The 11014-nt window shown below is 38.7% G+C and overlaps 2 long non-coding RNA genes across 3 annotated transcripts in view; one reads left to right on the forward strand and one right to left on the reverse strand.

The window, feature by feature from the left end:
- The window catches only part of LOC136796577 (uncharacterized), an 8281-nt gene extending 7715 nt beyond the window's left edge, over positions 1-566 (reverse strand). The window contains exon 1 of one of the 2 annotated variants that reach the window (XR_010844305.1): positions 469-566. This is a non-coding gene — a long non-coding RNA (uncharacterized lncRNA). Of the gene's footprint in view, positions 1-155; positions 355-468 lie in introns of those variants that run through there. The other variant, XR_010844306.1, reaches the window with a different exon arrangement.
- An 8355-nt stretch (positions 567-8921) lies between these two features.
- The window catches only part of LOC136796576 (uncharacterized), a 6914-nt gene continuing 4821 nt past the window's right edge, over positions 8922-11014 (forward strand). The window contains exons 1-2 of the long non-coding RNA XR_010844304.1: positions 8922-9080; positions 9969-10089. This is a non-coding gene — a long non-coding RNA (uncharacterized lncRNA). The remainder of the gene's footprint in view (positions 9081-9968; positions 10090-11014) is intronic.

Consider the following 11014-nt stretch of genomic DNA (forward strand, 5'->3'; position numbering starts at 1 on the left):
GCTTTTTGACCACCAATATAATTTTACGTAAATCCTGAGTCCAAAACAACATTGTAGGCATTTTCTTTGAGGGTGTCAAATGTTTTCCAGATAATTTACTCTTAGTAAATCTAAGTAAGTAAATCTACTTTAATATTCATGAAAGTAATGCTTACTAGGAATATATTTCATTTTCAGGTAATGTACGACGCCTTTAGGACATTGTCGGCTAGAAACATTGTCGGTCTATGTGTAAAACGCATAAAAAAAAAGTTCCTACTAAGTATTCGGTTTAAGTTAGGCATTCCTGATGTTAAATAGTTGCTTTAGGCATGTTTGGGCACGGCCGGGCGGTAAAAAGGATTTTTTTTTGTCACAGAGAACCGAAAAGCGTCGTTTTTTAAGTTCCCTCGATTGCCGTCAAGGGTTTAATCGAATGTAGTATTTTATATTTAATATAGAAATTATTTATATATATATATAACTTACGAATAGACAGAAACGCTACGTTAAAATAAAAAGGGATTCGGACAGAATAACGACACGAGACTACTTTAACAACTAACTTTATTATTAGAGTCGTCTGGTATATATAGGAACTGGTTTGTTGTCAAACTTAAAGATAACTAATCCTAATAGTACAGGGTTCTTATTATTATCATGGGGATATATACAGCTAACTCCCTCCCTCCAGTTCCTTCGTATTGAGGAACTAAATAAAAACTAAAACTAAACATCTTACAAAGATAGAAAAAGAAAATATATATATGTACATATTTTTAACATACAGAAATATTTCAATACACTTACATCATAATATAGCACACTACATATAACCTGAAATGATACAATAAAAAAAGGAGGATAAAAAATCACTCTCTTGATTCTCCAGGCTGAGCGCCGTCGTCCGGCTGGACACTTTGTACTAGGGGGAGTACTCGTAATTCTTCTAGATGAACTGTGCGGGACGTAAATTGGTTATTTACGTCTTTTATCGTAAATAAATTGTATTCCCTAATGGTAGTGATCCGATAGGCCCCTGCCGTTTTATTACGGGCGGTTCTCAACCGGCGATATACGATTCTACCCAAAGCTAGCGGACCTGTTTTACGGACTGTGGGGCGGTCATTTGCTTTTATAACGCGTACTTGTTTCTCGCGTATCAACCTCTCCCGTACTTTCGCCCATGGCTCTCGGCGCTGCGCCCTTGTCTGATAAAGTTTCGCTCTGAGGTCGTTGTTGTTAGTGGTAATTAGGTCTTCCCTATCGCGACGCCTTTGTCCGAACACTATCTCTACGGGTGATAACCCAGTGGCTGCGTGTATAGTATTGCTGTATGCTATAACTGCACGCGTCATGGCTTCGTATGGCTCGAGATGCCGCCCTAACTTGAGCAACCGAAGATGTTCCTCTAACGTGTTGTGCAATCGTTCAACCGCGCCCCTGCCCTTGATGTGATGGGGAGTGTTGAGTCGCCAGGTAATGCCCAACATTTTGCTCTCACTGCGAATTAGTGCATTGTCAAATTCCCTACCGCAATCCTATGCGTTTTCGTCCGGTACCCCATACTTTGCACACCATTGGAGGATCCCCTCCCATACCGCCCCTGGGGTCTTCGCTTCGATAGGGCTGGCCATCGCAATTTTACTAATTGGGTCAACCGCTGTTACCCAAGCCTGTTGGCCAAGTTTCTCATTGGAGTATATGTCCACTTGGACCGATAGTAAGGGTTCGAGTGAGGTGGGTGTGGTTACCTGTTCGGCTACCGGTGGTCGGCGATCGTACTTGGCCTGTTGACATATGACGCACGCCGCGATACAATCACCCACGGTGCGCCTCATGGATTTCCAGAAGTATAGCCGTTTCAGATCGCGTAACGTTTCCTCTATACCCCTGTGATTCGTTTTGTCAGCGTGGTGGTCGGCGACGAGTTTCCGTAGCGCCTCTGGATCAGCGATCGTTTCTACCTGTTGTAGGCATCTGATTAAAGGATACCCCACGCCTACTCGCTCCTGTCTCCACAATCTTTTTAGTTTGTCTACTATTATCTTATTTCCCACGTACACGTGGCAACTGCGACCGGGTCTCGTGAATTCCGTAAATAAATTCTCCAATTCATTTTCCTCTATTGTAGCGGGTTTTCGGATCAATATAGTCGGTAGGCCCTCGCAAACACTAGCCCTTGTTTCCGTTCCGGCGGCCTGCTTGGATTTGATAAAAATTTGAAACTTTTTATCGTTGATGATTTCATCGATTTCCGGAAGTTCCGCGGGTCTGTCTGTTGGTGTTGCGTTCCCGTCTGATTCGTTCTGGACTAATGGAATTTCCGGGCCGCTCTCCGCCCAATCGCGTAGATACCTCAGCACAAATGGTTCGACAGGTGCTTCCTCGTCCTCGATCGCGTTCACCACTAGGTCTCACGATAACCAATCGGCCACTACATTGTCGACGCCCTTCTTGTGCACAATGTGGAAGTTATATGCCGCGAGCCTTTCCTTCCATTGCGATACGCATGCTGATGATTCGTTTAGTGATCCGAGGTGAAGGAGAGGTTTATGGTCTGTTACAAGTTCGAACTTTCTGCCGTAAACGTATGAACTAAAATACCCTACAGCCCATACCACTGCTAAAAGTTCTCGTTCAATCGCGCTGTATCTTTGTTCAGCCGAATTTAACTTTCGTCCCGCATAGGCGATAGGTTTTTGCCCTCTTCAAAATACTGCGACAAAACGGCCCCAATAGCTAACTCGCTAGCGTCTGTAGTTACCTTAAATGATCTATGGAAATCGGGGAAGCCCAGTAAAGGACACGTTGTTAGGATCTTCCGGCATTCCTCGATACTAGCGACCTGTTCAGGCCCTAAGGCGAATCGTTTTCCTTTCTTTAAAATTTCGCGAAGCGGATGCGAAATTTCCGCATTCCCTGGGATGAACTTGGGGTAATAATTAATCATACCCAGGAATCTTCTCACTCCGCGGGTATTCCTCGGTAAAGGTGTGTCTTGAATCGCTTTCACACGTTCCCTATCTGGTTTTACCCCTTTTCGCGACACCACATGTCCCAAGAACCGGATTTCGCTATGCCCAAATTTAGATTTTTCTCGCGACAGTTTCGAGACCGAATTGTGGAACCCTGTCAAAAACCTGCGTCAAGTGTTCGGCATGCTCCCGCTCGTGTTTACTGAAAACAATCAGGTCGTCCCTGTATACCTGTGAGAATTCAACGGCGCTCACTTCAGCCCAAAGGCATTCGCACGAACTCGAAGTGCCCCCGTTCCCAGGAGAATGCCGTCTTCGGTATATCTGCCTCTGCCATCTTGACCTGATGGTATCCGCTCTTAAGGTCTATAGTACTAAAGTTTGTCGCCTCCGATAGTCGGTCCAGTATGTCCTCGACCCGCGGCAGTGGGTACCGCTCATCTTTCGTCGCCTCATTCAACTTCCGATAGTCCACAACGACTCGGTATTGTTTTCGGCCCCACTCCGTTCATCCTGCTTCTTCTCCACTACTCATAATGGGCTATTAAACGGGGAATTACTAATATAATACTACTTATTATGCCCTGTCGAAGGGATTCGTTTAACTATTCCCTGATGACGATCCTCATGGCCTGGGGGTACCGCCTGTCTTTTACATAGATTGGGGTTTCCGATTTTAGATGAATCCGGTGTTCGGTTTTCCCCGTAGTGGGCAAAAATTCCCCCTCTCGGTAGAACAGGTCATCGTTTTTCTCGACCAATCGTATCAACGCCTCGTTGCACTCTACCGCTCCAATTTTCAAATTCCCGCTCTTCCTTTGCACTGTTACTTGGTACTGTTGCTAACCGATTTTATACCGCCATTTCGTGTCAGTTTGATCCCCACCCGTTGTAGAATGTCACACCCAATGATAAGCTAGTACCCCGTTATTAACTTCTCGATAACGTGTATAACGACTTCCTTATCCAACCCTGCCAATTCTCGGAGGTTAAAACTGGTCTCTCCTAATGTTTGGCATTTGCCACTGACCGTTGACACCGTACATGCACCTTGTCTCCGGCCCGCCCAGATGCCTAATTTCTCCGCCCCTTTTCGACAAATCAATGAGTTGGTGCTCCCTGTGTCTATCAAAAATCTCACCCCGAATTTCTCCAGACTCGCCACAGGCAACCTTTTAACGCGTCTTCCCTGTATGCTGTTATAAACTAATAACTCGCTCCGCTGGTTGTCCCACTCATTACCGCGTCCTCAGTGTGATTGACCGCGACCCCCCAATACCTCGGCTCCGGATGCTCCTCCCACCCAGGGGTCCACCCCTCTTACCTCATAACGTCTCGAAGCCGAGAGGCTGCGCTCAGAACGGACGCTCTCCTCGCCTGATGATTCGTCGCTTGTGGTGTGCCTGCCGTTCCTCTTTTCGGTCCACCTACTGTTCCAGCCCTGATTTTTGACTTCCATAGGTTCAGGTGGAGGTTCCCTCCTGTTCGGCCGGGAGTTACGTCTTGGGCATTCACGTGCTACATGTCCCTGTCTACCACACTCGTACCATCTCGTGTATTTACATTGCGCAGCTACATGTCCGGTCCTGTTACATTCGTAGCAGCACCGATCTGATCGCTGCCTACTTTCTTCTGATCCTCTACTTGGCCGTTTTTCGAAACCGCCACTGTTGTGGGTGGTACGTCTGGCCGAGTTTCGTTGTTGTCTTCGAGGCGACCTCACCTCCGTCCACTCAGCTTCGGATTTCTCGAAGCGTGCTTCTCTCCGTTCCCTTGCGTCCACGAGGTCATGGGCGCACTCAATGAAATCCCGGTCTCTGGGTAGTGATCCTGGGCGGTCCACATAATGGTTAAGTTGGACCTTCAACACTCCCTTCAAGAACTCCATCTTCTGGGATCCCTCTGCCTGGCCACACGTTTCCATCATCTTCTACGTTAGCCGATTGTAAAGAACCAGCAGTTTTTCAGCGAAGTCACCCTCCGACTGACCCTGGGCTCGCCGTTCCTTAAACAGATAGAAAACATTCTCCTCCGGAGTCCATCTTCCCCCGCCATATAATTTCTTGAGGCGAACCTTTAATGTTTCCCAAGGTAGAGTTAGATCGCCTTGTACCGCATTCAAAACGCGCCTCGAGATACGACCGATCAGAGAGGCCTCGAGTAGTTTCACGTCCGATTCTAACAGCGTGCCTGTTCCCTGTCTGGTGGTGATTAAGCTCTTGATCTGATCACCGCCTTTGAGGAAATGTTCCAGGTCACCTACTATGCCGGTGAAAGGTGCCAATTGGCTGATCACTTCATGGATAAAAGCAGAGTTCTGCGTTCTGAGTTTCTGGCGCTCCACTGTCGCTTGAGCCAGCTGGTATTCAAGATGTTTTAGCTCTTCAGCCGTTTCCACCATCTTAAATTACGTTCCGTAACTCGATTACTGATAAAGGATCGTCCGTTTTATGTCGTTTATGACTCGTAATAACACTGATCGTGTGACGAAAATTCGGTATCTAAAGATCCCGGGTTTCGGCACCACTTACGATTAGACTGAAACGCTACGTTAAAATAAAAAGGGATTCGGGCAGAATAACGACACAAGACTACTTGAACAACTAACTTTATTATTAGAGTCGTCTGGTATATATAGGAACTGGTTTGTTGTCAAACTTAAAGATAACTAATCCTAATAGTACAGAGTTCTTATTATTATCATGAGGATATTTACAGCTAACTTATATATATATATTTTCTTCCGAACCCTCTAAAACAGAAATAAGAAGTGAATTAGTAAATGCATTGCTGTGAAAAAGAAAAGTAATTCCTGTTATCTCTATGTAATGTATAAAACCACAATGATGAGAAAAAGATATTGATTGAATGAATAATTATATATATTTTAGGAAATTTAGTCTGCTTTAATCCCTTAAGGAATATTAGACATGCTTAGTTTTCTAGTTACAAGTGAAAAACTATTTAGTTACTATGTTCCAAAATGTTATAGTGGTGAAGCTGGTTTTCCACCGGTGGCTGTTTTTCACAAAAACCAAATTGAATCGTCAAAAAGAAAACTTCTACACTTATTTCTTTTTATTCTTCACACCCTTTCTGCACTGTTTGTAGCCCACCCGAGCGGTAAGTTACAGACTAGTTATTTTAATTTTATAGTTATAAGCTAAAAACAGCGAAATTGTTTTTTCTATTTTAGTTGTGAAACCGACGATTTATCCGGTTTAATTTTGTAGACAATATTTATTTTTATAAGCGATTTAAAAAATAAAATAAAAACAATCGTTTTATTTTTGTTATTATCACAGTGAAACCTGAAAAAATGGCTTGAGAGTTGTACAATAAAAAACTGCACACTTTTTTTCTACTCCTGTTTTTTGACCATCGCAAGCTAAACAAAAATTAGATTAACAAACATTGTCTGAAGGTTTTCTTGTTTGTTTTTTTTAATACTTTCGAAGTGAGACCAATGAACCGTGGTGATGGCATTCGGATGTAGTATTAAAAATTCATATGGAAATTAAATATAATAAAAATATTTTGTACAACAAGTTATTTAGTTAATTTTATATTGAATATTTATTCTTCTAGTTATAAGCGTATAGGTTTAAAACAATTGTAGTTTTTTCTTCGTTGTATAACAGGAAGTTGGCGAGGTGGCATTCGATCCCAAAATCATATAAAATCGTTGAGAAATGAACATCAATGAATTTTTTCTTTGGAAGAATCTTTGTTGAATGGATAATTAAATATTAATGGGTTAAAAAAGGGTAGGTGGAAGATGTTCATCTTCTGGACTTGGTATGAAGTTCAAAAGAAATCCGAGTAACTTGTAGGATTTTAAAATAGAATTTGTTAGAAGAGGTAAACAACGGAAGTGTTGTAATTTCTTGAATATAATTCCGTATCGATACACCGTGAGACCCTCAGATAGCTGTTATTATAAACAACAATTATAAAAAATACACATCATTAAAAACTGGGTTGAATCATTTTTTTTTTATTTAATACTTAAGCTGTTTACATATATACTTAAACTGATAATTTGTTTTGAGGTCAACTCCCCCATAAATCAACTCCTATAAAATGTTTCCTGTCAGGATTAGAACAACCTAAATGATATTGGAGTACAAGATATAAATTTGAATTATTTTAAATCCTAAGACGAATTTAGTCTAATACTTTAGTTTGTTGATTAACATAAGTCGGTTATTCACATCAGACTTGTCAAATGTTGCGTTCAAAATACTTTAGTTTGTTGGTTAACATGAGTGGGTTATTCACATCTGACTTGTCATATGTTGCGTTCAAAATACTTTAGTTTGTTGATTAACATGAGTGGGTTATTCACATCTGACTTGTCAAATGTTGGGTTAAAATGTTTTAAGGTGTATTATCAAGTGTTTCTGATTGTTTAAAAGTTCTCCATTTTAAATAGTTTTATGAAATATTTTAGGAATAATCCAATATGTTAAAAATAATATTAAATAAATGGAAATAAAACATAATAAAATTTCCAATCCACCATGCCCCTCCCCCCAGTTAGGTTTCAAAGCATTTTGTTACTAAGATATAAAATTATTTTTTCCTGACTATATTGGAAGCTATTGTATCCCACCTTGATGAGATTAATGATTAATGAACCAAATTTTAAAAATGTTTCCTGTGACTAAGAAAGCTCGTGAAATCAATGTATATATGTATATAAGTTTATATCTCATAAATATATCTACAGTAATTAATATTGCTTCAGGACATACCCTTAGACAATAAATTTTTCTTTTCTACTAAATACTTATAAAATATGTTTTACATGGCCGTAAAAAATAAAGTGAAAACAAGACAAAAACACTATTCAAATAAAGTAAAATACATAGCGTTTATACATTTTTTTTCTTTTACCTTCCTATTTTTATTGTTGACGAGTAATTACTATTAATATGTTTATTGATCATTTTTATAGTAATTGTATATTTAGCTCTCTTATATTTGTTGTTGTTTGTATGATTTCTTATTTTGTTTTGCAAGCGGCCTTAAAGATTTAGGGGAAGATTGAAAGAAATTATGAGTAAATTTGTTTCTTTAATCATTTGTGTGGTACTCTTGAAAGAAGAAGTATAATGGAGGTGGTAAGCTTGCAGAAAAAGTGAAGCCTATCAGGCGGGACTTCTATGCCTTCCAGAGGCGTGGCAGATGAGTAGTGGAAGAGTACGAGCCAATCACTGGCTGGGTCATGTTGGAACATAACCCACTGGACTAAACTGGAGTTTAGATAACAATGGCGGTGATTCCTATTAACTTCAATGTAAACCTTCCTTTCGAGGGCGTGGACTCACTTTAGCTTTGAAGGATAATAGCGTTATGCCATCCATCTGGTGTTTTCGTTACAATGAGTTCTTAGTCTAGTGTAGAGTGAATAGTTCAGAACAATTTTGATATAGTCTAATATCACAAAAAATATTAATCAACAACTTCATTTTTATTTTTAAGATTATGTATTGTAAGCAGAAAAAGTGAGAGTTATTGCAGATTTTTAACTGAGGATGGCTGGTGATATACTGAAATGTTGTGAACTTATTTATAATAAATTTTTATGGTGAAGTATCAACAACCCATTTTTACTCAATTCTAATAAAGTCATTGGTGCTAAAGTTGATTCCAAGGGTTAGGAGTTTTATTAATCATAATTTCCCTATTTGTTGGCGTTTATGACTACTACTCTGTACCTATGAGTCGTAGTGGGATGTTGTAATACCATAGTTATTCCTTAGTGAGCGTACTATCTAATGCAAAACTAATTGTAGTTTCTTGGTTAACGATTATAAAGGAAATCCAGATATAATAGTGTGATGCAGCTAAAGAATAGAAAACAATATTGGAATATTAGCTGAATCAGAGATATTTTTCTCAGTTTTATTTGTCCTCCATAAAACCTTCACACGTAATGGATCTGTTAAATACTTTAAGATTAGCATGAAATATAAATTTATCTTTCATGAAGCAATAATCAGTTGTAGTATCTGCTGTTAGTGAGAATCATGAAGCCAATGGGTGCGTTATTATTGATATGTCTAGTCGTCTTGTGCTGCTCTCTGGCGACCCAAGGAGAAGTTACAAAGGCACCAAGTAAAAAGATCTGTTAATTTTTTTATAGTTTAAATAATTGTATTTATCGATTAATCTATAATAATATTCGTTTCTAAATCAAATAAGACACCAGCTTTATGTTTAAATTGAGATATTTTCATTTCATTAATACTATATTATTACATTGTTTGTAACATGTTTGTTTTCAAAAATGCAATAGTGACGAAACGATGTAAAAATATATTGCTAATAATTTCGAAATAATCATGAAAATATTTGGGATTTTATTTATTTATTTTTTATACCAAAATAAAGGAGTATCATTAAATATTTTCCAAATACGAATGCAAAAATTCTTAGTTCATATAACTTTAATAGTTTTATGAATATTTATATTGTAGGTATAAAAGTCCCATGAAAAATTACCTAAGTAAATAAATGGGAATAAGCAAAATTTTAAATAAACTATCACAAACACTTCCAAATGTTTTATGGTTTAAAATATGTTTTAATATTGTGATTGTTGATGATATATATGCTTGAAAATGGCTAATAGAATAGCCTGAAACGTCAGGAATTTAGAATATAGGATCTACCTGTTATGAGTTTTTATTATTAGATAATTTTATATTTAAAAATGTGGCTGATACAGTGTTTTTCTTATTTCTGATTGATAATCAACAATAAAAATCGGGTAGCTGGTACTATGAACGGCAGTCTGAAGGTGTGGAAGGCTGGTTGTTAATGTGAAGAGCTGACTGTAATGTGGATGGCTTGCCGATAAGCTCATAATGTGAAAAGCTAATGTTTCAGTCTTCAGTTTATCTTTAAGCTGATTGGTTAATGTTTAGATCTAGTTGCCAACGTACTTTTTTCTTATTATTCCATTTAAAATTGTGATAATACATTGAAATTTAAATTTTTCAGAATGGCGTTCCAACAAACCATTTAATGACGAGACTATAATTGAAGTTTGTAAGACCGGAAAGTGTTGCCCACCTAATTTACGTTGCTGCTTCGACCACAATTATTGTTGCAGAGTAACATCGTACGTAATTCTGATAAAATTTGTCATATTTGCCAACATTTATCTTCTTTTATTCTATTTTCAGGAACAATAACCATAGTAGCAAAAAAAAACTGAACACTGACATCAAGCGTATTAGAACAGAAATACCTCAGGGCATTGTTAAAGGACCTATGTTATTTAACGTAACAACGTGTAAATCGAACCAAAGCCAAATACATCTACAGTATAAATATGGATATTTTTGAAACTACGGTTTGATTAATATGCGGTGAAGCTGAAAGGGTACTTTATGATGAGCGGACTATTTGATATATAATTATATATATATTTTTTTTTTCCCCGAACCCTCTAAATCAGAAATAAAAAGTGAATTAGTAAGTGCATTACTGTGAAAAAAGAAAAGTAATTCGTGTTTTTTTATCGTGGTATTTTAAGGTTACCTGTTATATTTAATTTTACATATGAGCTATCCTGCTATAACTGCTGAGCTATTCAAGGAGCTATTTTGAGTCCAGAGGTGAGGGGCCTCCTCGTGTTGTATCGTATATAAGATAAAAATAAAAATAATAAAGACGATAGATAATGGTGAAATAATAAGAGAAACAGTCAGAAATCGAAAAGTGCGAGGTAGGGGGTTGGGGTGCATCAGAAGATGCAGCTATGAGGTGATGTTAATAGGGTTTTTGGGACCTTTCCTGCCCTGCCACCTCGCAGGAAGGGGGGATGGGGTGCTAGACAGGAATACTGGATTGAAGGAAGCAGGGAGACTGTTGAAGAATTTAATGTGTCTCCGTGTGATGTGTTGTTGTACAGTTTCTAACTGTAGTTCGTTATGAATGTGTGCCATGTTACGTCTTTCCAGAGATGTCCCTCGACATATCTTCTGTAGTGTGCTGTTTTGGTATTGTTGTAGTGATTTCAGGGCTGTTGGGTAAAGATAGTG

The sequence above is a fragment of the Halyomorpha halys genome, unplaced genomic scaffold (assembly GCF_000696795.3).
Source record: "Halyomorpha halys isolate HHAL.00 unplaced genomic scaffold, Hhal_1.1 Scaffold832.1, whole genome shotgun sequence".
Classification (NCBI taxonomy): domain Eukaryota; kingdom Metazoa; phylum Arthropoda; class Insecta; order Hemiptera; family Pentatomidae; genus Halyomorpha; species Halyomorpha halys.